Here is a 24,592-nt window from a genome sequence, read left to right on the forward strand (position 1 = left end):
ACAGACGAGAACCGCTGCACTACGCGCGGTGTGGCCGTTGGCGACAGTATCGCGCAACGTGTAGACACCTTACTTCTTGTGAAGATCGCTTGTTATTTACCTGGCAGTGTGTCGCTGGAGGAAGCATTGTCTTTTAGGGGAGAAAAATGAAATGGCACTTGGTGCGGTCGAATACGTGGCTTTTGTGTTCACAGCACGACGCTCTAACTTACTCAGCTATCGAGCTACGCAATGTGGCACGTCTGCAGTCCAATACCCGATCCACCGTCTCATCCACCTTTATTACTGCCCTGACACTCATTTACGCACATATCTGCTTTCGTTCACGTTTGCTCGCCTGATGCTTGGACCCCAAAAACCACAACCCAAAGATATCGTAAATGCCGTGAGAATAACCAAGACTCAGCAAACAAAAGAATGTTCGGCTACCGGGAATCGATTCCGGGCCTCGTGGCTGAAAGCCATGTCTCCTAACAGCTTTCCATTCTTTCAGGCCGCCAGACAATCAGACTTGCAAGGCAAGCACCATAGTCACTGCCGTTTCTCGTAGTATCTCTGGAACCTGTTCCCGCGTAATTTACTTGTTTTCCCGCATGTACGAAATTGGTAGTTTTGGAATATTTAAAATGCATTGTCAGATGTGGGGTTCGAACCCACGCTCCCCTTCGGGAACCAGAGCTTAAATCTGGCGCCTTAGACCGCTCGGCCAATCTGACGCGTGGGCGCCAAATCTCTTCCACCGTCGTTTCTCGGTATATCTCCAGAGCCTGACTGCGAAATCAGCGTGTTTTTTTCTTGTGTGAAGGAAATACGTTGGTTTTAGAGTATTTAAAACGAGTTGTCAGATGTGAGGTTGCACCCCACCCTCACTTTCGGGAACCACAGCTTAAACATGGTGCCTTACACCATTGTTTTCCGTCGCCATCTGTCTTGAGTGGAACGAGCAGAACTGTAGTTATCAATATTCACACTGACGCAGAGAAAACAAAAAACGACAGAAGAGGCCGTTCCCTAGCAACGGCTACGCTGTGCATTTCGCCCTCAGGGGAAGCTAATGATAGGCTCCAGGCGAGCATCAAACTAACCAACTTAATATTGTGATACTTAGGCGCTTTCTACTTCTGGATTGGCACACACATGCTGAATCGTCTCTGGATCATCAGTAAGTACGTCACATTAGATATTTGTTTTATCGCCCTGCTGTAAATTAAAGGGCAGTTTTTCAACGGCTGTCAGTTCTGCTTCTAGCTACGCTACATCGCCCTAGCAGCACCTACGCACTGCGTTCAGATGTGCTCACCTCCGCCCTGGCGTTGAGCGCCTACAGCGCCGTCGCCTTCGGCCTCTGATGGCAGGAGGGTAGCCGACACATCAAGGCGTGGGTGGGACGCAGCACAACGCGGTGGTGGTGTAACGGTCAGCATGGTTGCTTCCCAAGCAGTTGATCCGGGTTCGATTCCCGGCCACCGCACGAAAGGTACTTTTTTCTTCTACGGGTATTCCACGTAACGAAACGCGATCTTCGAAACTGTGAACTGTCGCGGTACGAATAGTTTTCCTTCGCCCCTCGTCTCAGTCCGTGCTGCCAGGGCGCTAGTCTGCGGCTTTCGTTTCTCAGCATCGTGTGTCTCCATGTGTCGACTTGTCTCGACTTTGCTCGGCTGACGCGAAAGCTGACGCTTGGAAATGGGCATATATGTAGAGGGCAGGCGCGACAAACGACTGGGAGAGACCAAAAAACGACAAACACACGACAGAACCTTTCATTTTATTGTGGCCACAGATTCGCCCCTTAGTGTACCGAGAGGCAAGAGTGGCGTCAGCGTGCGGGACCGCATAATTATTGCTAAGCAACAACGAAGCCGAAGGAAAAATGCAAAATGAAAGAAGGCAACAGCACGTCGAGTTCCCAGCCGAGCACGCATCCATGTACTAACCACGGCCAACGATTCCTAACGCCGGTGAACAGACGAGAACCGCTGCACTACGCGCGGTGTGGCCGTTGGCGACAGTATCGCGCAACGTGTAGACACCTTACTTCTTGTGAAGATCGCTTGTTATTTACCTGGCAGTGTGTCGCTGGAGGAAGCATTGTCTTTTAGGGGAGAAAAATGAAATGGCACTTGGTGCGGTCGAATACGTGGCCTTTGTGTTCACAGCACGACGCTCTAACTTACTCAGCTATCGAGCTACGCAATGTGGCACGTCTGCAGTCCAATACCCGATCCACCGTCTCATCCACCTTTATTACTGCCCTGACACTCATTTACGCACATATCTGCTTTCGTTCACGTTTGCTCGCCTGATGTTTGGACCCCAAAAACCACAACCCAAAGATATCGTAAATGCCGTGAGAATAACCAAGACTCAGCAAACAAAAGAATGTTCGGCTACCGGGAATCGATTCCGGGCCTCGTGGCTGAAAGCCATGTCTCCTAACAGCTTTCCATTCTTTCAGGCCGCCAGACAATCAGACTTGCAAGGCAAGCACCATAGTCACTGCCGTTTCTCGTAGTATCTGTGGAACCTGTTCCCGCGTAATTTACTTGTTTTCCCGCATGTACGAAATTGGTAGTTTTGGAATATTTAAAATGCATTGTCAGATGTGGGGTTCGAACCCACGCTCCCCTTCGGGAACCAGAGCTTAAATCTGGCGCCTTAGACCGCTCGGCCAATCTGACGCGTGGGCGCCAAATCTCTTCCACCGTCGTTTCTCGGTATATCTCCAGAGCCTGACTGCGAAATTAGCGTGTTTTTTTTCTTGTGTGAAGGAAATACGTTGGTTTTAGAGTATTTAAAACGAGTTGTCAGATGTGAGGTTGCAGCCCACCCTCACTTTCGGGAACCACAGCTTAAACATGGTGCCTTACACCATTGTTTTCCGTCGCCATCTGTCTTGAGTGGAACGAGCAGAACTGTAGTTATCAATATTCACACTGACGCAGAGAAAACAAAAAACGACAGAAGAGGCCGTTCCCTAGCAACGGCTACGCTGTGCATTTCGCCCTCAGGGGAAGCTAATGATAGGCTCCAGGCGAGCATCAAACTAACCAACTTAATATTGTGATACTTAGGCGCTTTCTACTTCTGGATTGGCACACACATGCTGAATCGTCTCTGGATCATCAGTAAGTACGTCACATTAGATATTTGTTTTATCGCCCTGCTGTAAATTAAAGGGCAGTTTTTCAACGGCTGTCAGTTCTGCTTCTAGCTACGCTACATCGCCCTAGCAGCACCTACGCACTGCGTTCAGATGTGCTCACCTCCGCCCTGGCGTTGAGCGCCTACAGCGCCGTCGCCTTCGGCCTCTGATGGCAGGAGGGTAGCCGACACATCAAGGCGTGGGTGGGACGCAGCACAACGCGGTGGTGGTGTAACGGTCAGCATGGTTGCTTCCCAAGCAGTTGATCCGGGTTCGATTCCCGGCCACCGCACAAAAGGTACTTTTTTCTTCTACGGGTATTCCACGTAACGAAACGCGATCTTCGAAACTGTGAACTGTCGCGGTACGAATAGTTTTCCTTCGCCCCTCGTCTCAGTCCGTGCTGCCAGGGCGCTAGTCTGCGGCTTTCGTTTCTCAGCATCGTGTGTCTCCATGTGTCGACTTGTCTCGACTTTGCTCGGCTGACGCGAAAGCTGACGCTTGGAAATGGGCATATATGTAGAGGGCAGGCGCGACAAACGACTGGGAGAGACCAAAAAACGACAAACACACGACAGAACCTTTCATTTTATTGTGGCCACAGATTCGCCCCTTAGTGTACCGAGAGGCAAGAGTGGCGTCAGCGTGCGGGACCGCATAATTATTGCTAAGCAACAACGAAGCCGAAGGAAAAATGCAAAATGAAAGAAGGCAACAGCACGTCGAGTTCCCAGCCGAGCACGCATCCATGTACTAACCACGGCCAACGATTCCTAACGCCGGTGAACAGACGAGAACCGCTGCACTACGCGCGGTGTGGCCGTTGGCGACAGTATCGCGCAACGTGTAGACACCTTACTTCTTGTGAAGATCGCTTGTTATTTACCTGGCAGTGTGTCGCTGGAGGAAGCATTGTCTTTTAGGGGAGAAAAATGAAATGGCACTTGGTGCGGTCGAATACGTGGCCTTTGTGTTCACAGCACGACGCTCTAACTTACTCAGCTATCGAGCTACGCAATGTGGCACGTCTGCAGTCCAATACCCGATCCACCGTCTCATCCACCTTTATTACTGCCCTGACACTCATTTACGCACATATCTGCTTTCGTTCACGTTTGCTCGCCTGATGTTTGGACCCCAAAAACCACAACCCAAAGATATCGTAAATGCCGTGAGAATAACCAAGACTCAGCAAACAAAAGAATGTTCGGCTACCGGGAATCGATTCCGGGCTTCGTGGCTGAAAGCCATGTCTCCTAACAGCTTTCCATTCTTTCAGGCCGCCAGACAATCAGACTTGCAAGGCAAGCACCATAGTCACTGCCGTTTCTCGTAGTATCTGTGGAACCTGTTCCCGCGTAATTTACTTGTTTTCCCGCATGTACGAAATTGGTAGTTTTGGAATATTTAAAATGCATTGTCAGATGTGGGGTTCGAACCCACGCTCCCCTTCGGGAACCAGAGCTTAAATCTGGCGCCTTAGACCGCTCGGCCAATCTGACGCGTGGGCGCCAAATCTCTTCCACCGTCGTTTCTCGGTATATCTCCAGAGCCTGACTGCGAAATTAGCGTGTTTTTTTCTTGTGTGAAGGAAATACGTTGGTTTTAGAGTATTTAAAACGAGTTGTCAGATGTGAGGTTGCACCCCACCCTCACTTTCGGGAACCACAGCTTAAACATGGTGCCTTACACCATTGTTTTCCGTCGCCATCTGTCTTGAGTGGAACGAGCAGAACTGTAGTTATCAATATTCACACTGACGCAGAGAAAACAAAAAACGACAGAAGAGGCCGTTCCCTAGCAACGGCTACGCTGTGCATTTCGCCCTCAGGGGAAGCTAATGATAGGCTCCAGGCGAGCATCAAACTAACCAACTTAATATTGTGATACTTAGGCGCTTTCTACTTCTGGATTGGCACACACATGCTGAATCGTCTCTGGATCATCAGTAAGTACGTCACATTAGATATTTGTTTTATCGCCCTGCTGTAAATTAAAGGGCAGTTTTTCAACGGCTGTCAGTTCTGCTTCTAGCTACGCTACATCGCCCTAGCAGCACCTACGCACTGCGTTCAGATGTGCTCACCTCCGCCCTGGCGTTGAGCGCCTACAGCGCCGTCGCCTTCGGCCTCTGATGGCAGGAGGGTAGCCGACACATCAAGGCGTGGGTGGGACGCAGCACAACGCGGTGGTGGTGTAACGGTCAGCATGGTTGCTTCCCAAGCAGTTGATCCGGGTTCGATTCCCGGCCACCGCACAAAAGGTACTTTTTTCTTCTACGGGTATTCCACGTAACGAAACGCGATCTTCGAAACTGTGAACTGTCGCGGTACGAATAGTTTTCCTTCGCCCCTCGTCTCAGTCCGTGCTGCCAGGGCGCTAGTCTGCGGCTTTCGTTTCTCAGCATCGTGTGTCTCCATGTGTCGACTTGTCTCGACTTTGCTCGGCTGACGCGAAAGCTGACGCTTGGAAATGGGCATATATGTAGAGGGCAGGCGCGACAAACGACTGGGAGAGACCAAAAAACGACAAACACACGACAGAACCTTTCATTTTATTGTGGCCACAGATTCACCCCTTAGTGTACCGAGAGGCAAGAGTGGCGTCAGCGTGCGGGACCGCATAATTATTGCTAAGCAACAACGAAGCCGAAGGAAAAATGCAAAATGAAAGAAGGCAACAGCACGTCGAGTTCCCAGCCGAGCACGCATCCATGTACTAACCACGGCCAACGATTCCTAACGCCGGTGAACAGACGAGAACCGCTGCACTACGCGCGGTGTGGCCGTTGGCGACAGTATCGCGCAACGTGTAGACACCTTACTTCTTGTGAAGATCGCTTGTTATTTACCTGGCAGTGTGTCGCTGGAGGAAGCATTGTCTTTTAGGGGAGAAAAATGAAATGGCACTTGGTGCGGTCGAATACGTGGCCTTTGTGTTCACAGCACGACGCTCTAACTTACTCAGCTATCGAGCTACGCAATGTGGCACGTCTGCAGTCCAATACCCGATCCACCGTCTCATCCACCTTTATTACTGCCCTGACACTCATTTACGCACATATCTGCTTTCGTTCACGTTTGCTCGCCTGATGTTTGGACCCCAAAAACCACAACCCAAAGATATCGTAAATGCCGTGAGAATAACCAAGACTCAGCAAACAAAAGAATGTTCGGCTACCGGGAATCGATTCCGGGCCTCGTGGCTGAAAGCCATGTCTCCTAACAGCTTTCCATTCTTTCAGGCCGCCAGACAATCAGACTTGCAAGGCAAGCACCATAGTCACTGCCGTTTCTCGTAGTATCTGTGGAACCTGTTCCCGCGTAATTTACTTGTTTTCCCGCATGTACGAAATTGGTAGTTTTGGAATATTTAAAATGCATTGTCAGATGTGGGGTTCGAACCCACGCTCCCCTTCGGGAACCAGAGCTTAAATCTGGCGCCTTAGACCGCTCGGCCAATCTGACGCGTGGGCGCCAAATCTCTTCCACCGTCGTTTCTCGGTATATCTCCAGAGCCTGACTGCGAAATTAGCGTGTTTTTTTTCTTGTGTGAAGGAAATACGTTGGTTTTAGAGTATTTAAAACGAGTTGTCAGATGTGAGGTTGCAGCCCACCCTCACTTTCGGGAACCACAGCTTAAACATGGTGCCTTACACCATTGTTTTCCGTCGCCATCTGTCTTGAGTGGAACGAGCAGAACTGTAGTTATCAATATTCACACTGACGCAGAGAAAACAAAAAACGACAGAAGAGGCCGTTCCCTAGCAACGGCTACGCTGTGCATTTCGCCCTCAGGGGAAGCTAATGATAGGCTCCAGGCGAGCATCAAACTAACCAACTTAATATTGTGATACTTAGGCGCTTTCTACTTCTGGATTGGCACACACATGCTGAATCGTCTCTGGATCATCAGTAAGTACGTCACATTAGATATTTGTTTTATCGCCCTGCTGTAAATTAAAGGGCAGTTTTTCAACGGCTGTCAGTTCTGCTTCTAGCTACGCTACATCGCCCTAGCAGCACCTACGCACTGCGTTCAGATGTGCTCACCTCCGCCCTGGCGTTGAGCGCCTACAGCGCCGTCGCCTTCGGCCTCTGATGGCAGGAGGGTAGCCGACACATCAAGGCGTGGGTGGGACGCAGCACAACGCGGTGGTGGTGTAACGGTCAGCATGGTTGCTTCCCAAGCAGTTGATCCGGGTTCGATTCCCGGCCACCGCACAAAAGGTACTTTTTTCTTCTACGGGTATTCCACGTAACGAAACGCGATCTTCGAAACTGTGAACTGTCGCGGTACGAATAGTTTTCCTTCGCCCCTCGTCTCAGTCCGTGCTGCCAGGGCGCTAGTCTGCGGCTTTCGTTTCTCAGCATCGTGTGTCTCCATGTGTCGACTTGTCTCGACTTTGCTCGGCTGACGCGAAAGCTGACGCTTGGAAATGGGCATATATGTAGAGGGCAGGCGCGACAAACGACTGGGAGAGACCAAAAAACGACAAACACACGACAGAACCTTTCATTTTATTGTGGCCACAGATTCGCCCCTTAGTGTACCGAGAGGCAAGAGTGGCGTCAGCGTGCGGGACCGCATAATTATTGCTAAGCAACAACGAAGCCGAAGGAAAAATGCAAAATGAAAGAAGGCAACAGCACGTCGAGTTCCCAGCCGAGCACGCATCCATGTACTAACCACGGCCAACGATTCCTAACGCCGGTGAACAGACGAGAACCGCTGCACTACGCGCGGTGTGGCCGTTGGCGACAGTATCGCGCAACGTGTAGACACCTTACTTCTTGTGAAGATCGCTTGTTATTTACCTGGCAGTGTGTCGCTGGAGGAAGCATTGTCTTTTAGGGGAGAAAAATGAAATGGCACTTGGTGCGGTCGAATACGTGGCCTTTGTGTTCACAGCACGACGCTCTAACTTACTCAGCTATCGAGCTACGCAATGTGGCACGTCTGCAGTCCAATACCCGATCCACCGTCTCATCCACCTTTATTACTGCCCTGACACTCATTTACGCACATATCTGCTTTCGTTCACGTTTGCTCGCCTGATGTTTGGACCCCAAAAACCACAACCCAAAGATATCGTAAATGCCGTGAGAATAACCAAGACTCAGCAAACAAAAGAATGTTCGGCTACCGGGAATCGATTCCGGGCCTCGTGGCTGAAAGCCATGTCTCCTAACAGCTTTCCATTCTTTCAGGCCGCCAGACAATCAGACTTGCAAGGCAAGCACCATAGTCACTGCCGTTTCTCGTAGTATCTGTGGAACCTGTTCCCGCGTAATTTACTTGTTTTCCCGCATGTACGAAATTGGTAGTTTTGGAATATTTAAAATGCATTGTCAGATGTGGGGTTCGAACCCACGCTCCCCTTCGGGAACCAGAGCTTAAATCTGGCGCCTTAGACCGCTCGGCCAATCTGACGCGTGGGCGCCAAATCTCTTCCACCGTCGTTTCTCGGTATATCTCCAGAGCCTGACTGCGAAATTAGCGTGTTTTTTTTCTTGTGTGAAGGAAATACGTTGGTTTTAGAGTATTTAAAACGAGTTGTCAGATGTGAGGTTGCAGCCCACCCTCACTTTCGGGAACCACAGCTTAAACATGGTGCCTTACACCATTGTTTTCCGTCGCCATCTGTCTTGAGTGGAACGAGCAGAACTGTAGTTATCAATATTCACACTGACGCAGAGAAAACAAAAAACGACAGAAGAGGCCGTTCCCTAGCAACGGCTACGCTGTGCATTTCGCCCTCAGGGGAAGCTAATGATAGGCTCCAGGCGAGCATCAAACTAACCAACTTAATATTGTGATACTTAGGCGCTTTCTACTTCTGGATTGGCACACACATGCTGAATCGTCTCTGGATCATCAGTAAGTACGTCACATTAGATATTTGTTTTATCGCCCTGCTGTAAATTAAAGGGCAGTTTTTCAACGGCTGTCAGTTCTGCTTCTAGCTACGCTACATCGCCCTAGCAGCACCTACGCACTGCGTTCAGATGTGCTCACCTCCGCCCTGGCGTTGAGCGCCTACAGCGCCGTCGCCTTCGGCCTCTGATGGCAGGAGGGTAGCCGACACATCAAGGCGTGGGTGGGACGCAGCACAACGCGGTGGTGGTGTAACGGTCAGCATGGTTGCTTCCCAAGCAGTTGATCCGGGTTCGATTCCCGGCCACCGCACAAAAGGTACTTTTTTCTTCTACGGGTATTCCACGTAACGAAACGCGATCTTCGAAACTGTGAACTGTCGCGGTACGAATAGTTTTCCTTCGCCCCTCGTCTCAGTCCGTGCTGCCAGGGCGCTAGTCTGCGGCTTTCGTTTCTCAGCATCGTGTGTCTCCATGTGTCGACTTGTCTCGACTTTGCTCGGCTGACGCGAAAGCTGACGCTTGGAAATGGGCATATATGTAGAGGGCAGGCGCGACAAACGACTGGGAGAGACCAAAAAACGACAAACACACGACAGAACCTTTCATTTTATTGTGGCCACAGATTCGCCCCTTAGTGTACCGAGAGGCAAGAGTGGCGTCAGCGTGCGGGACCGCATAATTATTGCTAAGCAACAACGAAGCCGAAGGAAAAATGCAAAATGAAAGAAGGCAACAGCACGTCGAGTTCCCAGCCGAGCACGCATCCATGTACTAACCACGGCCAACGATTCCTAACGCCGGTGAACAGACGAGAACCGCTGCACTACGCGCGGTGTGGCCGTTGGCGACAGTATCGCGCAACGTGTAGACACCTTACTTCTTGTGAAGATCGCTTGTTATTTACCTGGCAGTGTGTCGCTGGAGGAAGCATTGTCTTTTAGGGGAGAAAAATGAAATGGCACTTGGTGCGGTCGAATACGTGGCCTTTGTGTTCACAGCACGACGCTCTAACTTACTCAGCTATCGAGCTACGCAATGTGGCACGTCTGCAGTCCAATACCCGATCCACCGTCTCATCCACCTTTATTACTGCCCTGACACTCATTTACGCACATATCTGCTTTCGTTCACGTTTGCTCGCCTGATGCTTGGACCCCAAAAACCACAACCCAAAGATATCGTAAATGCCGTGAGAATAACCAAGACTCAGCAAACAAAAGAATGTTCGGCTACCGGGAATCGATTCCGGGCCTCGTGGCTGAAAGCCATGTCTCCTAACAGCTTTCCATTCTTTCAGGCCGCCAGACAATCAGACTTGCAAGGCAAGCACCATAGTCACTGCCGTTTCTCGTAGTATCTGTGGAACCTGTTCCCGCGTAATTTACTTGTTTTCCCGCATGTACGAAATTGGTAGTTTTGGAATATTTAAAATGCATTGTCAGATGTGGGGTTCGAACCCACGCTCCCCTTCGGGAACCAGAGCTTAAATCTGGCGCCTTAGACCGCTCGGCCAATCTGACGCGTGGGCGCCAAATCTCTTCCACCGTCGTTTCTCGGTATATCTCCAGAGCCTGACTGCGAAATTAGCGTGTTTTTTTCTTGTGTGAAGGAAATACGTTGGTTTTAGAGTACTTAAAACGAGTTGTCAGATGTGAGGTTGCACCCCACCCTCACTTTCGGGAACCACAGCTTAAACATGGTGCCTTACACCATTGTTTTCCGTCGCCATCTGTCTTGAGTGGAACGAGCAGAACTGTAGTTATCAATATTCACACTGACGCAGAGAAAACAAAAAACGACAGAAGAGGCCGTTCCCTAGCAACGGCTACGCTGTGCATTTCGCCCTCAGGGGAAGCTAATGATAGGCTCCAGGCGAGCATCAAACTAACCAACTTAATATTGTGATACTTAGGCGCTTTCTACTTCTGGATTGGCACACACATGCTGAATCGTCTCTGGATCATCAGTAAGTACGTCACATTAGATATTTGTTTTATCGCCCTGCTGTAAATTAAAGGGCAGTTTTTCAACGGCTGTCAGTTCTGCTTCTAGCTACGCTACATCGCCCTAGCAGCACCTACGCACTGCGTTCAGATGTGCTCACCTCCGCCCTGGCGTTGAGCGCCTACAGCGCCGTCGCCTTCGGCCTCTGATGGCAGGAGGGTAGCCGACACATCAAGGCGTGGGTGGGACGCAGCACAACGCGGTGGTGGTGTAACGGTCAGCATGGTTGCTTCCCAAGCAGTTGATCCGGGTTCGATTCCCGGCCACCGCACGAAAGGTACTTTTTTCTTCTACGGGTATTCCACGTAACGAAACGCGATATTCGAAACTGTGAACTGTCGCGGTACGAATAGTTTTCCTTCGCCCCTCGTCTCAGTCCGTGCTGCCAGGGCGCTAGTCTGCGGCTTTCGTTTCTCAGCATCGTGTGTCTCCATGTGTCGACTTTGCTCGGCTGACGCGAAAGCTGACGCTTGGAAATGGGCATATATGTAGAGGGCAGGCGCGACAAACGACTGGGAGAGACCAAAAAACGACAAACACACGACAGAACCTTTCATTTTATTGTGGCCACAGATTCGCCCCTTAGTGTACCGAGAGGCAAGAGTGGCGTCAGCGTGCGGGACCACATAATTATTGCTAAGCAACAACGAAGCCGAAGGAAAAATGCAAAATGAAAGAAGGCAACAGCACGTCGAGTTCCCAGCCGAGCACGCATCCATGTACTAACCACGGCCAACGATTCCTAACGCCGGTGAACAGACGAGAACCGCTGCACTACGCGCGGTGTGGCCGTTGGCGACAGTATCGCGCAACGTGTAGACACCTTACTTCTTGTGAAGATCGCTTGTTATTTACCTGGCAGTGTGTCGCTGGAGGAAGCATTGTCTTTTAGGGGAGAAAAATGAAATGGCACTTGGTGCGGTCGAATACGTGGCCTTTGTGTTCACAGCACGACGCTCTAACTTACTCAGCTATCGAGCTACGCAATGTGGCACCTCTGCAGTCCAATACCCGATCCACCGTCTCATCCACCTTTATTACTGCCCTGACACTCATTTACGCACATATCTGCTTTCGTTCACGTTTGCTCGCCTGATGCTTGGACCCCAAAAGCCACAACCCAAAGATATCGTAAATGCCGTGAGAATAACCAAGACTCAGCAAACAAAAGAATGTTCGGCTACCGGGAATCGATTCCGGGCCTCGTGGCTGAAAGCCATGTCTCCTAACAGCTTTCCATTCTTTCAGGCCGCCAGACAATCAGACTTGCAAGGCAAGCACCATAGTCACTGCCGTTTCTCGTAGTATCTGTGGAACCTGTTCCCGCGTAATTTACTTGTTTTCCCGCATGTACGAAATTGGTAGTTTTGGAATATTTAAAATGCATTGTCAGATGTGGGGTTCGAACCCACGCTCCCCTTCGGGAACCAGAGCTTAAATCTGGCGCCTTAAACCGCTCGGCCAATCTGACGCGTGGGCGCCAAATCTCTTCCACCGTCGTTTCTCGGTATATCTCCAGAGCCTGACTGCGAAATCAGCGTGTTTTTTTCTTGTGTGAAGGAAATACGTTGGTTTTAGAGTATTTAAAACGAGTTGTCAGATGTGAGGTTGCACCCCACCCTCACTTTCGGGAACCACAGCTTAAACATGGTGCCTTACACCATTGTTTTCCGTCGCCATCTGTCTTGAGTGGAACGAGCAGAACTGTAGTTATCAATATTCACACTGACGCAGAGAAAACAAAAAACGACAGAAGAGGCCGTTCCCTAGCAACGGCTACGCTGTGCATTTCGCCCTCAGGGGAAGCTAATGATAGGCTCCAGGCGAGCATCAAACTAACCAACTTAATATTGTGATACTTAGGCGCTTTCTACTTCTGGATTGGCACACACATGCTGAATCGTCTCTGGATCATCAGTAAGTACGTCACATTAGATATTTGTTTTATCGCCCTGCTGTAAATTAAAGGGCAGTTTTTCAACGGCTGTCAGTTCTGCTTCTAGCTACGCTACATCGCCCTAGCAGCACCTACGCACTGCGTTCAGATGTGCTCACCTCCGCCCTGGCGTTGAGCGCCTACAGCGCCGTCGCCTTCGGCCTCTGATGGCAGGAGGGTAGCCGACACATCAAGGCGTGGGTGGGACGCAGCACAACGCGGTGGTGGTGTAACGGTCAGCATGGTTGCTTCCCAAGCAGTTGATCCGGGTTCGATTCCCGGCCACCGCACGAAAGGTACTTTTTTCTTCTACGGGTATTCCACGTAACGAAACGCGATCTTCGAAACTGTGAACTGTCGCGGTACGAATAGTTTTCCTTCGCCCCTCGTCTCAGTCCGTGCTGCCAGGGCGCTAGTCTGCGGCTTTCGTTTCTCAGCATCGTGTGTCTCCATGTGTCGACTTTGCTCGGCTGACGCGAAAGCTGACGCTTGGAAATGGGCATATATGTAGAGGGCAGGCGCGACAAACGACTGGGAGAGACCAAAAAACGACAAACACACGACAGAACCTTTCATTTTATTGTGGCCACAGATTCGCCCCTTAGTGTACCGAGAGGCAAGAGTGGCGTCAGCGTGCGGGACCACATAATTATTGCTAAGCAACAACGAAGCCGAAGGAAAAATGCAAAATGAAAGAAGGCAACAGCACGTCGAGTTCCCAGCCGAGCACGCATCCATGTACTAACCACGGCCAACGATTCCTAACGCCGGTGAACAGACGAGAACCGCTGCACTACGCGCGGTGTGGCCGTTGGCGACAGTATCGCGCAACGTGTAGACACCTTACTTCTTGTGAAGATCGCTTGTTATTTACCTGGCAGTGTGTCGCTGGAGGAAGCATTGTCTTTTAGGGGAGAAAAATGAAATGGCACTTGGTGCGGTCGAATACGTGGCCTTTGTGTTCACAGCACGACGCTCTAACTTACTCAGCTATCGAGCTACGCAATGTGGCACCTCTGCAGTCCAATACCCGATCCACCGTCTCATCCACCTTTATTACTGCCCTGACACTCATTTACGCACATATCTGCTTTCGTTCACGTTTGCTCGCCTGATGCTTGGACCCCAAAAGCCACAACCCAAAGATATCGTAAATGCCGTGAGAATAACCAAGACTCAGCAAACAAAAGAATGTTCGGCTACCGGGAATCGATTCCGGGCCTCGTGGCTGAAAGCCATGTCTCCTAACAGCTTTCCATTCTTTCAGGCCGCCAGACAATCAGACTTGCAAGGCAAGCACCATAGTCACTGCCGTTTCTCGTAGTATCTGTGGAACCTGTTCCCGCGTAATTTACTTGTTTTCCCGCATGTACGAAATTGGTAGTTTTGGAATATTTAAAATGCATTGTCAGATGTGGGGTTCGAACCCACGCTCCCCTTCGGGAACCAGAGCTTAAATCTGGCGCCTTAGACCGCTCGGCCAATCTGACGCGTGGGCGCCAAATCTCTTCCACCGTCGTTTCTCGGTATATCTCCAGAGCCTGACTGCGAAATTAGCGTGTTTTTTTCTTGTGTGAAGGAAATACGTTGGTTTTAGAGCATTTAAAACGAGTTGTCAGATGTGAGGTTGCACCCCACCCTCACTTTCGGGAACCACAGCTTAAACATGGTGCCTTACACCATTGTTTTCCGTCGCCATCTGTCTTGAGTGGAACGAGCAGAACTGTAGTTATCAATATTCACACTGACGCAGAGAAAACAAAAAACGACAGAAGAGGCCGTTCCCTAGCAACGGCTACGCTGTGCATTTCGCCCTCAGGGGAAGCTAATGATAGGCTCCAGGCGAGCATCAAACTAACCAACTTAATATTGTGATACTTAGGCGCTTTCTACTTCTGGATTGGCACACACATGCTGAATCGTCTCTGGATCATCAGTAAGTACGTCACATTAGATATTTGTTTTATCGCCCTGCTGTAAATTAAAGGGCAGTTTTTCAACGGCTGTCAGTTCTGCTTCTAGCTACGCTACATCGCCCTAGCAGCACCTACGCACTGCGTTCAGATGTGCTCACCTCCGCCCTGGCGTTGAGCGCCTACAGCGCCGTCGCCTTCGGCCTCTGATGGCAGGAGGGTAGCCGACACATCAAGGCGTGGGTGGGACGCAGCACAACGCGGTGGTGGTGTAACGGTCAGCATGGTTGCTTCCCAAGCAGTTGATCCGGGTTCGATTCCCGGCCACCGCACAAAAGGTACTTTTTTCTTCTACGGGTATTCCACGTAACGAAACGCGATCTTCGAAACTGTGAACTGTCGCGGTACGAATAGTTTTCCTTCGCCCCTCGTCTCAGTCCGTGCTGCCAAGGCGCTAGTCTGCGGCTTTCGTTTCTCAGCATCGTGTGTCTCCATGTGTCGACTTGTCTCGACTTTGCTCGGCTGACGCGAAAGCTGACGCTTGGAAATGGGCATATATGTAGAGGGCAGGCGCGACAAACGACTGGGAGAGACCAAAAAACGACAAACACACGACAGAACCTTTCATTTTATTGTGGCCACAGATTCGCCCCTTAGTGTACCGAGAGGCAAGAGTGGCGTCAGCGTGCGGGACCGCATAATTATTGCTAAGCAACAACGAAGCCGAAGGAAAAATGCAAAATGAAAGAAGGCAACAGCACGTCGAGTTCCCAGCCGAGCACGCATCCATGTACTAACCACGGCCAACGATTCCTAACGCCGGTGAACAGACGAGAACCGCTGCACTACGCGCGGTGTGGCCGTTGGCGACAGTATCGCGCAACGTGTAGACACCTTACTTCTTGTGAAGATCGCTTGTTATTTACCTGGCAGTGTGTCGCTGGAGGAAGCATTGTCTTTTAGGGGAGAAAAATGAAATGGCACTTGGTGCGGTCGAATACGTGGCCTTTGTGTTCACAGCACGACGCTCTAACTTACTCAGCTATCGAGCTACGCAATGTGGCACGTCTGCAGTCCAATACCCGATCCACCGTCTCATCCACCTTTATTACTGCCCTGACACTCATTTACGCACATATCTGCTTTCGTTCACGTTTGCTCGCCTGATGCTTGGACCCCAAAAACCACAACCCAAAGATATCGTAAATGCCGTGAGAATAACCAAGACTCAGCAAACAAAAGAATGTTCGGCTACCGGGAATCGATTCCGGGCCTCGTGGCTGAAAGCCATGTCTCCTAACAGCTTTCCATTCTTTCAGGCCGCCAGACAATCAGACTTGCAAGGCAAGCACCATAGTCACTGCCGTTTCTCGTAGTATCTGTGGAACCTGTTCCCGCGTAATTTACTTGTTTTCCCGCATGTACGAAATTGGTAGTTTTGGAATATTTAAAATGCATTGTCAGATGTGGGGTTCGAACCCACGCTCCCCTTCGGGAACCAGAGCTTAAATCTGGCGCCTTAGACCGCTCGGCCAATCTGACGCGTGGGCGCCAAATCTCTTCCACCGTCGTTTCTCGGTATATCTCCAGAGCCTGACTGCGAAATTAGCGTGTTTTTTTCTTGTGTGAAGGAAATACGTTGGTTTTAGAGTATTTAAAACGAGTTGTCAGATGTGAGGTTGCACCCCACCCTCACTTTCGGGAACCACAGCTTAAACATGGTGCCTTACACCATTGTTTTCCGTCGCCATCTGTCTTGAGTGGAACGAGCAGAACTGTAGTTATCAATATTCACACTGACGCAGAGAAAACAAAAAACGACAGAAGAGGCCGTTCCCTAGCAACGGCTACGCTGTGCATTTCGCCCTCAGGGGAAGCTAATGATAGGCTCCAGGCGAGCATCAAACTAACCAACTTAATATTGTGATACTTAGGCGCTTTCTACTTCTGGATTGGCACACACATGCTGAATCGTCTCTGGATCATCAGTAAGTACGTCACATTAGATATTTGTTTTATCGCCCTGCTGTAAATTAAAGGGCAGTTTTTCAACGGCTGTCAGTTCTGCTTCTAGCTACGCTACATCGCCCTAGCAGCACCTACGCACTGCGTTCAGATGTGCTCACCTCCGCCCTGGCGTTGAGCGCCTACAGCGCCGTCGCCTTCGGCCTCTGATGGCAGGAGGGTAGCCGACACATCAAGGCGTGGGTGGGACGCAGCACAACGCGGTGGTGGTGTAACGGTCAGCATGGTTGCTTCCCAAGCAGTTGATCCGGGTTCGATTCCCGGCCACCGCACAAAAGGTACTTTTTTCTTCTACGGGTATTCCACGTAACGAAACGCGATCTTCGAAACTGTGAACTGTCGCGGTACGAATAGTTTTCCTTCGCCCCTCGTCTCAGTCCGTGCTGCCAGGGCGCTAGTCTGCGGCTTTCGTTTCTCAGCATCGTGTGTCTCCATGTGTCGACTTGTCTCGACTTTGCTCGGCTGACGCGAAAGCTGACGCTTGGAAATGGGCATATATGTAGAGGGCAGGCGCGACAAACGACTGGGAGAGACCAAAAAACGACAAACACACGACAGAACCTTTCATTTTATTGTGGCCACAGATTCGCCCCTTAGTGTACCGAGAGGCAAGAGTGGCGTCAGCGTGCGGGACCGCATAATTATTGCTAAGCAACAACGAAGCCGAAGGAAAAATGCAAAATGAAAGAAGGCAACAGCACGTCGAGTTCCCAGCCGAGCACGCATCCATGTACTAACCACGGCCAACGATTCCTAACGCCGGTGAACAGACGAGAACCGCTGCACTACGCGCGGTGTGGCCGTTGGCGACAGTATCGCGCAACGTGTAGACACCTTACTTCTTGTGAAGATCGCTTGTTATTTACCTGGCAGTGTGTCGCTGGAGGAAGCATTGTCTTTTAGGGGAGAAAAATGAAATGGCACTTGGTGCGGTCGAATACGTGGCCTTTGTGTTCACAGCACGACGCTCTAACTTACTCAGCTATCGAGCTACGCAATGTGGCACGTCTGCAGTCCAATACCCGATCCACCGTCTCATCCACCTTTATTACTGCCCTGACACTCATTTACGCACATATCTGCTTTCGTTCACGTTTGCTCGCCTGATGCTTGGACCCCAAAAACCACAACCCAAAGATATCGTAAATGCCGTGAGAATAACCAAGACTCAGCAAACAAAAGAATGTTCGGCTACCGGGAATCGATTCCGGGCCTCGTGGCTGAAAGCCATGTCTCCTAACAGCTTTCCATTCTTTCAGGCCGCCAGACAATCAGACTTGCAAGGCAAGCACCATAGTCACTGCCGTTTCTCGTAGTATCTGTGGAACCTGTTCCCGCGTAATTTACTTGTTTTCCCGCATGTACGAAATTGGTAGTTTTGGAATATTTAAAATGCATTGTCAGATGTGGGGTTCGAACCCACGCTCCCCTTCGGGAACCAGAGCTTAAATCTGGCGCCTTAGACCGCTCGGCCAATCTGACGCGTGGGCGCCAAATCTCTTCCACCGTCGTTTCTCGGTATATCTCCAGAGCCTGACTGCGAAATTAGCGTGTTTTTTTCTTGTGTGAAGGAAATACGTTGGTTTTAGAGTATTTAAAACGAGTTGTCAGATGTGAGGTTGCACCCCACCCTCACTTTCGGGAACCACAGCTTAAACATGGTGCCTTACACCATTGTTTTCCGTCGCCATCTGTCTTGAGTGGAACGAGCAGAACTGTAGTTATCAATATTCACACTGACGCAGAGAAAACAAAAAACGACAGAAGAGGCCGTTCCCTAGCAACGGCTACGCTGTGCATTTCGCCCTCAGGGGAAGCTAATGATAGGCTCCAGGCGAGCATCAAACTAACCAACTTAATATTGTGATACTTAGGCGCTTTCTACTTCTGGATTGGCACACACATGCTGAATCGTCTCTGGATCATCAGTAAGTACGTCACATTAGATATTTGTTTTATCGCCCTGCTGTAAATTAAAGGGCAGTTTTTCAACGGCTGTCAGTTCTGCTTCTAGCTACGCTACATCGCCCTAGCAGCACCTACGCACTGCGTTCAGATGTGCTCACCTCCGCCCTGGCGTTGAGCGCCTACAGCGCCGTCGCCTTCGGCCTCTGATGGCAGGAGGGTAGCCGACACATCAAGGCGTGGGTGGGACGCAGCACAACGCGGTGGTGGTGTAACGGTCAGCATGGTTGCTTCCCAAGCAGTTGATCCGGGTTCGATTCCCGGCCACCGCACAAAAGGTACTTTTTTCTTCTACGGGTATTCCACGTAACGAAACGCGATCTTCGAAACTGTGAACTGTCGCGGTACGAATAGTTTTCCTTCGCCCCTCGTCTCAGTCCGTGCTGCCAGGGCGCTAGTCTGCGGCTTTCGTTTCTCAGCATCGTGTGTCTCCATGTGTCGACTTGTCTCGACTTTGCTCGGCTGACGCGAAAGCTGACGCTTGGAAATGGGCATATATGTAGAGGGCAGGCGCGACAAACGACTGGGAGAGACCAAAAAACGACAAACACACGACAGAACCTTTCATTTTATTGTGGCCACAGATTCGCCCCTTAGTGTACCGAGAGGCAAGAGTGGCGTCAGCGTGCGGGACCGCATAATTATTGCTAAGCAACAACGAAGCCGAAGGAAAAATGCAAAATGAAAGAAGGCAACAGCACGTCGAGTTCCCAGCCGAGCACGCATCCATGTACTAACCACGGCCAACGATTCCTAACGCCGGTGAACAGACGAGAACCGCTGCACTACGCGCGGTGTGGCCGTTGGCGACAGTATCGCGCAACGTGTAGACACCTTACTTCTTGTGAAGATCGCTTGTTATTTACCTGGCAGTGTGTCGCTGGAGGAAGCATTGTCTTTTAGGGGAGAAAAATGAAATGGCACTTGGTGCGGTCGAATACGTGGCCTTTGTGTTCACAGCACGACGCTCTAACTTACTCAGCTATCGAGCTACGCAATGTGGCACGTCTGCAGTCCAATACCCGATCCACCGTCTCATCCACCTTTATTACTGCCCTGACACTCATTTACGCACATATCTGCTTTCGTTCACGTTTGCTCGCCTGATGCTTGGACCCCAAAAACCACAACCCAAAGATATCGTAAATGCCGTGAGAATAACCAAGACTCAGCAAACAAAAGAATGTTCGGCTACCGGGAATCGATTCCGGGCCTCGTGGCTGAAAGCCATGTCTCCTAACAGCTTTCCATTCTTTCAGGCCGCCAGACAATCAGACTTGCAAGGCAAGCACCATAGTCACTGCCGTTTCTCGTAGTATCTGTGGAACCTGTTCCCGCGTAATTTACTTGTTTTCCCGCATGTACGAAATTGGTAGTTTTGGAATATTTAAAATGCATTGTCAGATGTGGGGTTCGAACCCACGCTCCCCTTCGGGAACCAGAGCTTAAATCTGGCGCCTTAGACCGCTCGGCCAATCTGACGCGTGGGCGCCAAATCTCTTCCACCGTCGTTTCTCGGTATATCTCCAGAGCCTGACTGCGAAATTAGCGTGTTTTTTTCTTGTGTGAAGGAAATACGTTGGTTTTAGAGTATTTAAAACGAGTTGTCAGATGTGAGGTTGCACCCCACCCTCACTTTCGGGAACCACAGCTTAAACATGGTGCCTTACACCATTGTTTTCCGTCGCCATCTGTCTTGAGTGGAACGAGCAGAACTGTAGTTATCAATATTCACACTGACGCAGAGAAAACAAAAAACGACAGAAGAGGCCGTTCCCTAGCAACGGCTACGCTGTGCATTTCGCCCTCAGGGGAAGCTAATGATAGGCTCCAGGCGAGCATCAAACTAACCAACTTAATATTGTGATACTTAGGCGCTTTCTACTTCTGGATTGGCACACACATGCTGAATCGTCTCTGGATCATCAGTAAGTACGTCACATTAGATATTTGTTTTATCGCCCTGCTGTAAATTAAAGGGCAGTTTTTCAACGGCTGTCAGTTCTGCTTCTAGCTACGCTACATCGCCCTAGCAGCACCTACGCACTGCGTTCAGATGTGCTCACCTCCGCCCTGGCGTTGAGCGCCTACAGCGCCGTCGCCTTCGGCCTCTGATGGCAGGAGGGTAGCCGACACATCAAGGCGTGGGTGGGACGCAGCACAACGCGGTGGTGGTGTAACGGTCAGCATGGTTGCTTCCCAAGCAGTTGATCCGGGTTCGATTCCCGGCCACCGCACAAAAGGTACTTTTTTCTTCTACGGGTATTCCACGTAACGAAACGCGATCTTCGAAACTGTGAACTGTCGCGGTACGAATAGTTTTCCTTCGCCCCTCGTCTCAGTCCGTGCTGCCAGGGCGCTAGTCTGCGGCTTTCGTTTCTCAGCATCGTGTGTCTCCATGTGTCGACTTGTCTCGACTTTGCTCGGCTGACGCGAAAGCTGACGCTTGGAAATGGGCATATATGTAGAGGGCAGGCGCGACAAACGACTGGGAGAGACCAAAAAACGACAAACACACGACAGAACCTTTCATTTTATTGTGGCCACAGATTCGCCCCTTAGTGTACCGAGAGGCAAGAGTGGCGTCAGCGTGCGGGACCGCATAATTATTGCTAAGCAACAACGAAGCCGAAGGAAAAATGCAAAATGAAAGAAGGCAACAGCACGTCGAGTTCCCAGCCGAGCACGCATCCATGTACTAACCACGGCCAACGATTCCTAACGCCGGTGAACAGACGAGAACCGCTGCACTACGCGCGGTGTGGCCGTTGGCGACAGTATCGCGCAACGTGTAGACACCTTACTTCTTGTGAAGATCGCTTGTTATTTACCTGGCAGTGTGTCGCTGGAGGAAGCATTGTCTTTTAGGGCAGAAAAATGAAATGGCACTTGGTGCGGTCGAATACGTGGCCTTTGTGTTCACAGCACGACGCTCTAACTTACTCAGCTATCGAGCTACACAATGTGGCACGTCTGCAGTCCAATACCCGATCCACCGTCTCATCCACCTTTATTACTGCCCTGACACTCATTTACGCACATATCTGCTTTCGTTCACGTTTGCTCGCCTGATGCTTGGACCCCAAAAACCACAACCCAAAGATATCGTAAATGCCGTGAGAATAACCAAGACTCAGCAAACAAAAGAATGTTCGGCTACCGGGAATCGATTCCGGGCCTCGTGGCTGAAAGCCATGTCTCCTAACAGCTTTCCATTCTTTCAGGCCGCCAGACAATCAGACTTGCAAGGCAAGCACCATAGTCACTGCCGTTTCTCGTAGTATCTGTGGAACCTGTTCCCGCGTAATTTACTTGTTTTCCCGCATGTACGAAATTGGTAGTTTTGGAATATTTAAAATGCATTGTCAGATGTGGGGTTCGAACCCACGCTCCCCTTCGGGAACCAGAGCTTAAATCTGGCGCCTTAGACCGCTCGGCCAATCTGACGCGTGGGCGCCAAATCTCTTCCACCGTCGTTTCTTGGTATATCTCCAGAGCCTGACTGCGAAATTAGCGTGTTTTTTTCTTGTGTGAAGGAAATACGTTGGTTTTAGAGTATTTAAAACGAGTTGTCAGATGTGAGGTTGCACCCCACCCTCACTTTCGGGAACCACAGCTTAAAAATGGTGCCTTACACCATTGTTTTCCGTCGCCATCTGTCTTGAGTGGAACGAGCAGAACTGTAGTTATCAATATTCACACTGACGCAGAGAAAACAAAAAACGACAGAAGAGGCCGTTCCCTAGCAACGGCTACGCTGTGCATTTCGCCCTCAGGGGAAGCTAATGATAGGCTCCAGGCGAGCATCAAACTAACCAACTTAATATTGTGATACTTAGGCGCTTTCTACTTCTGGATTGGCACACACATGCTGAATCGTCTCTGGATCATCAGTAAGTACGTCACATTAGATATTTGTTTTATCGCCCTGCTGTAAATTAAAGGGCAGTTTTTCAACGGCTGTCAGTTCTGCTTCTAGCTACGCTACATCGCCCTAGCAGCACCTACGCACTGCGTTCAGATGTGCTCACCTCCGCCCTGGCGTTGAGCGCCTACAGCGCCGTCGCCTTCGGCCTCTGATGGCAGGAGGGTAGCCGACACATCAAGGCGTGGGTGGGACGCAGCACAACGCGGTGGTGGTGTAACGGTCAGCATGGTTGCTTCCCAAGCAGTTGATCCGGGTTCGATTCCCGGCCACCGCACAAAAGGTACTTTTTTCTTCTACGGGTATTCCACGTAACGAAACGCGATCTTCGAAACTGTGAACTGTCGCGGTACGAATAGTTTTCCTTCGCCCCTCGTCTCAGTCCGTGCTGCCAGGGCGCTAGTCTGCGGCTTTCGTTTCTCAGCATCGTGTGTCTCCATGTGTCGACTTGTCTCGACTTTGCTCGGCTGACGCGAAAGCTGACGCTTGGAAATGGGCATATATGTAGAGGGCAGGCGCGACAAACGACTGGGAGAGACCAAAAAACGACAAACACACGACAGAACCTTTCATTTTATTGTGGCCACAGATTCGCCCCTTAGTGTACCGAGAGGCAAGAGTGGCGTCAGCGTGCGGGACCGCATAATTATTGCTAAGCAACAACGAAGCCGAAGGAAAAATGCAAAATGAAAGAAGGCAACAGCACGTCGAGTTCCCAGCCGAGCACGCATCCATGTACTAACCACGGCCAACGATTCCTAACGCCGGTGAACAGACGAGAACCGCTGCACTACGCGCGGTGTGGCCGTTGGCGACAGTATCGCGCAACGTGTAGACACCTTACTTCTTGTGAAGATCGCTTGTTATTTACCTGGCAGTGTGTCGCTGGAGGAAGCATTGTCTTTTAGGGGAGAAAAATGAAATGGCACTTGGTGCGGTCGAATACGTGGCCTTTGTGTTCACAGCACGACGCTCTAACTTACTCAGCTATCGAGCTACGCAATGTGGCACGTCTGCAGTCCAATACCCGATCCACCGTCTCATCCACCTTTATTACTGCCCTGACACTCATTTACGCACATATCTGCTTTCGTTCACGTTTGCTCGCCTGATGCTTGGACCCCAAAAACCACAACCCAAAGATATCGTAAATGCCGTGAGAATAACCAAGACTCAGCAAACAAAAGAATGTTCGGCTACCGGGAATCGATTCCGGGCCTCGTGGCTGAAAGCCATGTCTCCTAACAGCTTTCCATTCTTTCAGGCCGCCAGACAATCAGACTTGCAAGGCAAGCACCATAGTCACTGCCGTTTCTCGTAGTATCTGTGGAACCTGTTCCCGCGTAATTTACTTGTTTTCCCGCATGTACGAAATTGGTAGTTTTGGAATATTTAAAATGCATTGTCAGATGTGGGGTTCGAACCCACGCTCCCCTTCGGGAACCAGAGCTTAAATCTGGCGCCTTAGACCGCTCGGCCAATCTGACGCGTGGGCGCCAAATCTCTTCCACCGTCGTTTCTCGGTATATCTCCAGAGCCTGACTGCGAAATTAGCGTGTTTTTTTCTTGTGTGAAGGAAATACGTTGGTTTTAGAGTATTTAAAACGAGTTGTCAGATGTGAGGTTGCACCCCACCCTCACTTTCGGGAACCACAGCTTAAACATGGTGCCTTACACCATTGTTTTCCGTCGCCATCTGTCTTGAGTGGAACGAGCAGAACTGTAGTTATCAATATTCACACTGACGCAGAGAAAACAAAAAACGACAGAAGAGGCCGTTCCCTAGCAACGGCTACGCTG

General features: G+C 50.4%; 25 non-coding genes across 25 annotated transcripts; 12 read left to right on the forward strand and 13 right to left on the reverse strand.

Moving 5' to 3' along the window:
- Positions 1 to 632: 632 nt before the first annotated feature.
- Trnal-uaa lies at positions 633 to 716 on the reverse strand. Its single transcript has one exon. It is a non-coding gene; the product is annotated as a tRNA-Leu (tRNA).
- A 683-nt stretch (positions 717 to 1,399) lies between these two features.
- Trnag-ccc lies at positions 1,400 to 1,471 on the forward strand. The gene has a single exon. It is a non-coding gene; the product is annotated as a tRNA-Gly (tRNA).
- Positions 1,472 to 2,597: 1,126 nt separating this feature from the next.
- On the reverse strand, positions 2,598 to 2,681 carry Trnal-uaa. The gene has a single exon. It is a non-coding gene; the product is annotated as a tRNA-Leu (tRNA).
- A 684-nt stretch (positions 2,682 to 3,365) lies between these two features.
- Trnag-ccc lies at positions 3,366 to 3,437 on the forward strand. The gene has a single exon. It is a non-coding gene; the product is annotated as a tRNA-Gly (tRNA).
- A 1,126-nt stretch (positions 3,438 to 4,563) lies between these two features.
- Trnal-uaa lies at positions 4,564 to 4,647 on the reverse strand. The gene has a single exon. It is a non-coding gene; the product is annotated as a tRNA-Leu (tRNA).
- A 683-nt stretch (positions 4,648 to 5,330) lies between these two features.
- On the forward strand, positions 5,331 to 5,402 carry Trnag-ccc. The gene has a single exon. It is a non-coding gene; the product is annotated as a tRNA-Gly (tRNA).
- A 1,126-nt stretch (positions 5,403 to 6,528) lies between these two features.
- Positions 6,529 to 6,612, reverse strand: Trnal-uaa. The gene has a single exon. It is a non-coding gene; the product is annotated as a tRNA-Leu (tRNA).
- Positions 6,613 to 7,296: 684 nt separating this feature from the next.
- Trnag-ccc lies at positions 7,297 to 7,368 on the forward strand. The gene has a single exon. It is a non-coding gene; the product is annotated as a tRNA-Gly (tRNA).
- A 1,126-nt stretch (positions 7,369 to 8,494) lies between these two features.
- Trnal-uaa lies at positions 8,495 to 8,578 on the reverse strand. The gene has a single exon. It is a non-coding gene; the product is annotated as a tRNA-Leu (tRNA).
- A 684-nt stretch (positions 8,579 to 9,262) lies between these two features.
- Trnag-ccc lies at positions 9,263 to 9,334 on the forward strand. The gene has a single exon. It is a non-coding gene; the product is annotated as a tRNA-Gly (tRNA).
- A 1,126-nt stretch (positions 9,335 to 10,460) lies between these two features.
- On the reverse strand, positions 10,461 to 10,544 carry Trnal-uaa. Its single transcript has one exon. It is a non-coding gene; the product is annotated as a tRNA-Leu (tRNA).
- A 683-nt stretch (positions 10,545 to 11,227) lies between these two features.
- Positions 11,228 to 11,299, forward strand: Trnag-ccc. The gene has a single exon. It is a non-coding gene; the product is annotated as a tRNA-Gly (tRNA).
- A 1,116-nt stretch (positions 11,300 to 12,415) lies between these two features.
- Trnal-uaa lies at positions 12,416 to 12,499 on the reverse strand. Its single transcript has one exon. It is a non-coding gene; the product is annotated as a tRNA-Leu (tRNA).
- A 683-nt stretch (positions 12,500 to 13,182) lies between these two features.
- Trnag-ccc lies at positions 13,183 to 13,254 on the forward strand. Its single transcript has one exon. It is a non-coding gene; the product is annotated as a tRNA-Gly (tRNA).
- Positions 13,255 to 14,370: 1,116 nt separating this feature from the next.
- Positions 14,371 to 14,454, reverse strand: Trnal-uaa. The gene has a single exon. It is a non-coding gene; the product is annotated as a tRNA-Leu (tRNA).
- Positions 14,455 to 15,137: 683 nt separating this feature from the next.
- On the forward strand, positions 15,138 to 15,209 carry Trnag-ccc. The gene has a single exon. It is a non-coding gene; the product is annotated as a tRNA-Gly (tRNA).
- Positions 15,210 to 16,335: 1,126 nt separating this feature from the next.
- Positions 16,336 to 16,419, reverse strand: Trnal-uaa. Its single transcript has one exon. It is a non-coding gene; the product is annotated as a tRNA-Leu (tRNA).
- A 683-nt stretch (positions 16,420 to 17,102) lies between these two features.
- Positions 17,103 to 17,174, forward strand: Trnag-ccc. Its single transcript has one exon. It is a non-coding gene; the product is annotated as a tRNA-Gly (tRNA).
- Positions 17,175 to 18,300: 1,126 nt separating this feature from the next.
- On the reverse strand, positions 18,301 to 18,384 carry Trnal-uaa. The gene has a single exon. It is a non-coding gene; the product is annotated as a tRNA-Leu (tRNA).
- Positions 18,385 to 19,067: 683 nt separating this feature from the next.
- On the forward strand, positions 19,068 to 19,139 carry Trnag-ccc. Its single transcript has one exon. It is a non-coding gene; the product is annotated as a tRNA-Gly (tRNA).
- Positions 19,140 to 20,265: 1,126 nt separating this feature from the next.
- On the reverse strand, positions 20,266 to 20,349 carry Trnal-uaa. The gene has a single exon. It is a non-coding gene; the product is annotated as a tRNA-Leu (tRNA).
- Positions 20,350 to 21,032: 683 nt separating this feature from the next.
- Trnag-ccc lies at positions 21,033 to 21,104 on the forward strand. The gene has a single exon. It is a non-coding gene; the product is annotated as a tRNA-Gly (tRNA).
- A 1,126-nt stretch (positions 21,105 to 22,230) lies between these two features.
- Trnal-uaa lies at positions 22,231 to 22,314 on the reverse strand. The gene has a single exon. It is a non-coding gene; the product is annotated as a tRNA-Leu (tRNA).
- A 683-nt stretch (positions 22,315 to 22,997) lies between these two features.
- Trnag-ccc lies at positions 22,998 to 23,069 on the forward strand. Its single transcript has one exon. It is a non-coding gene; the product is annotated as a tRNA-Gly (tRNA).
- A 1,126-nt stretch (positions 23,070 to 24,195) lies between these two features.
- Positions 24,196 to 24,279, reverse strand: Trnal-uaa. The gene has a single exon. It is a non-coding gene; the product is annotated as a tRNA-Leu (tRNA).
- Between the last annotated feature and the right edge of the window lie 313 nt (positions 24,280 to 24,592).

This window comes from Schistocerca piceifrons, chromosome 2 (assembly GCF_021461385.2).
Source record: "Schistocerca piceifrons isolate TAMUIC-IGC-003096 chromosome 2, iqSchPice1.1, whole genome shotgun sequence".
NCBI lineage: Eukaryota > Metazoa > Arthropoda > Insecta > Orthoptera > Acrididae > Schistocerca > Schistocerca piceifrons.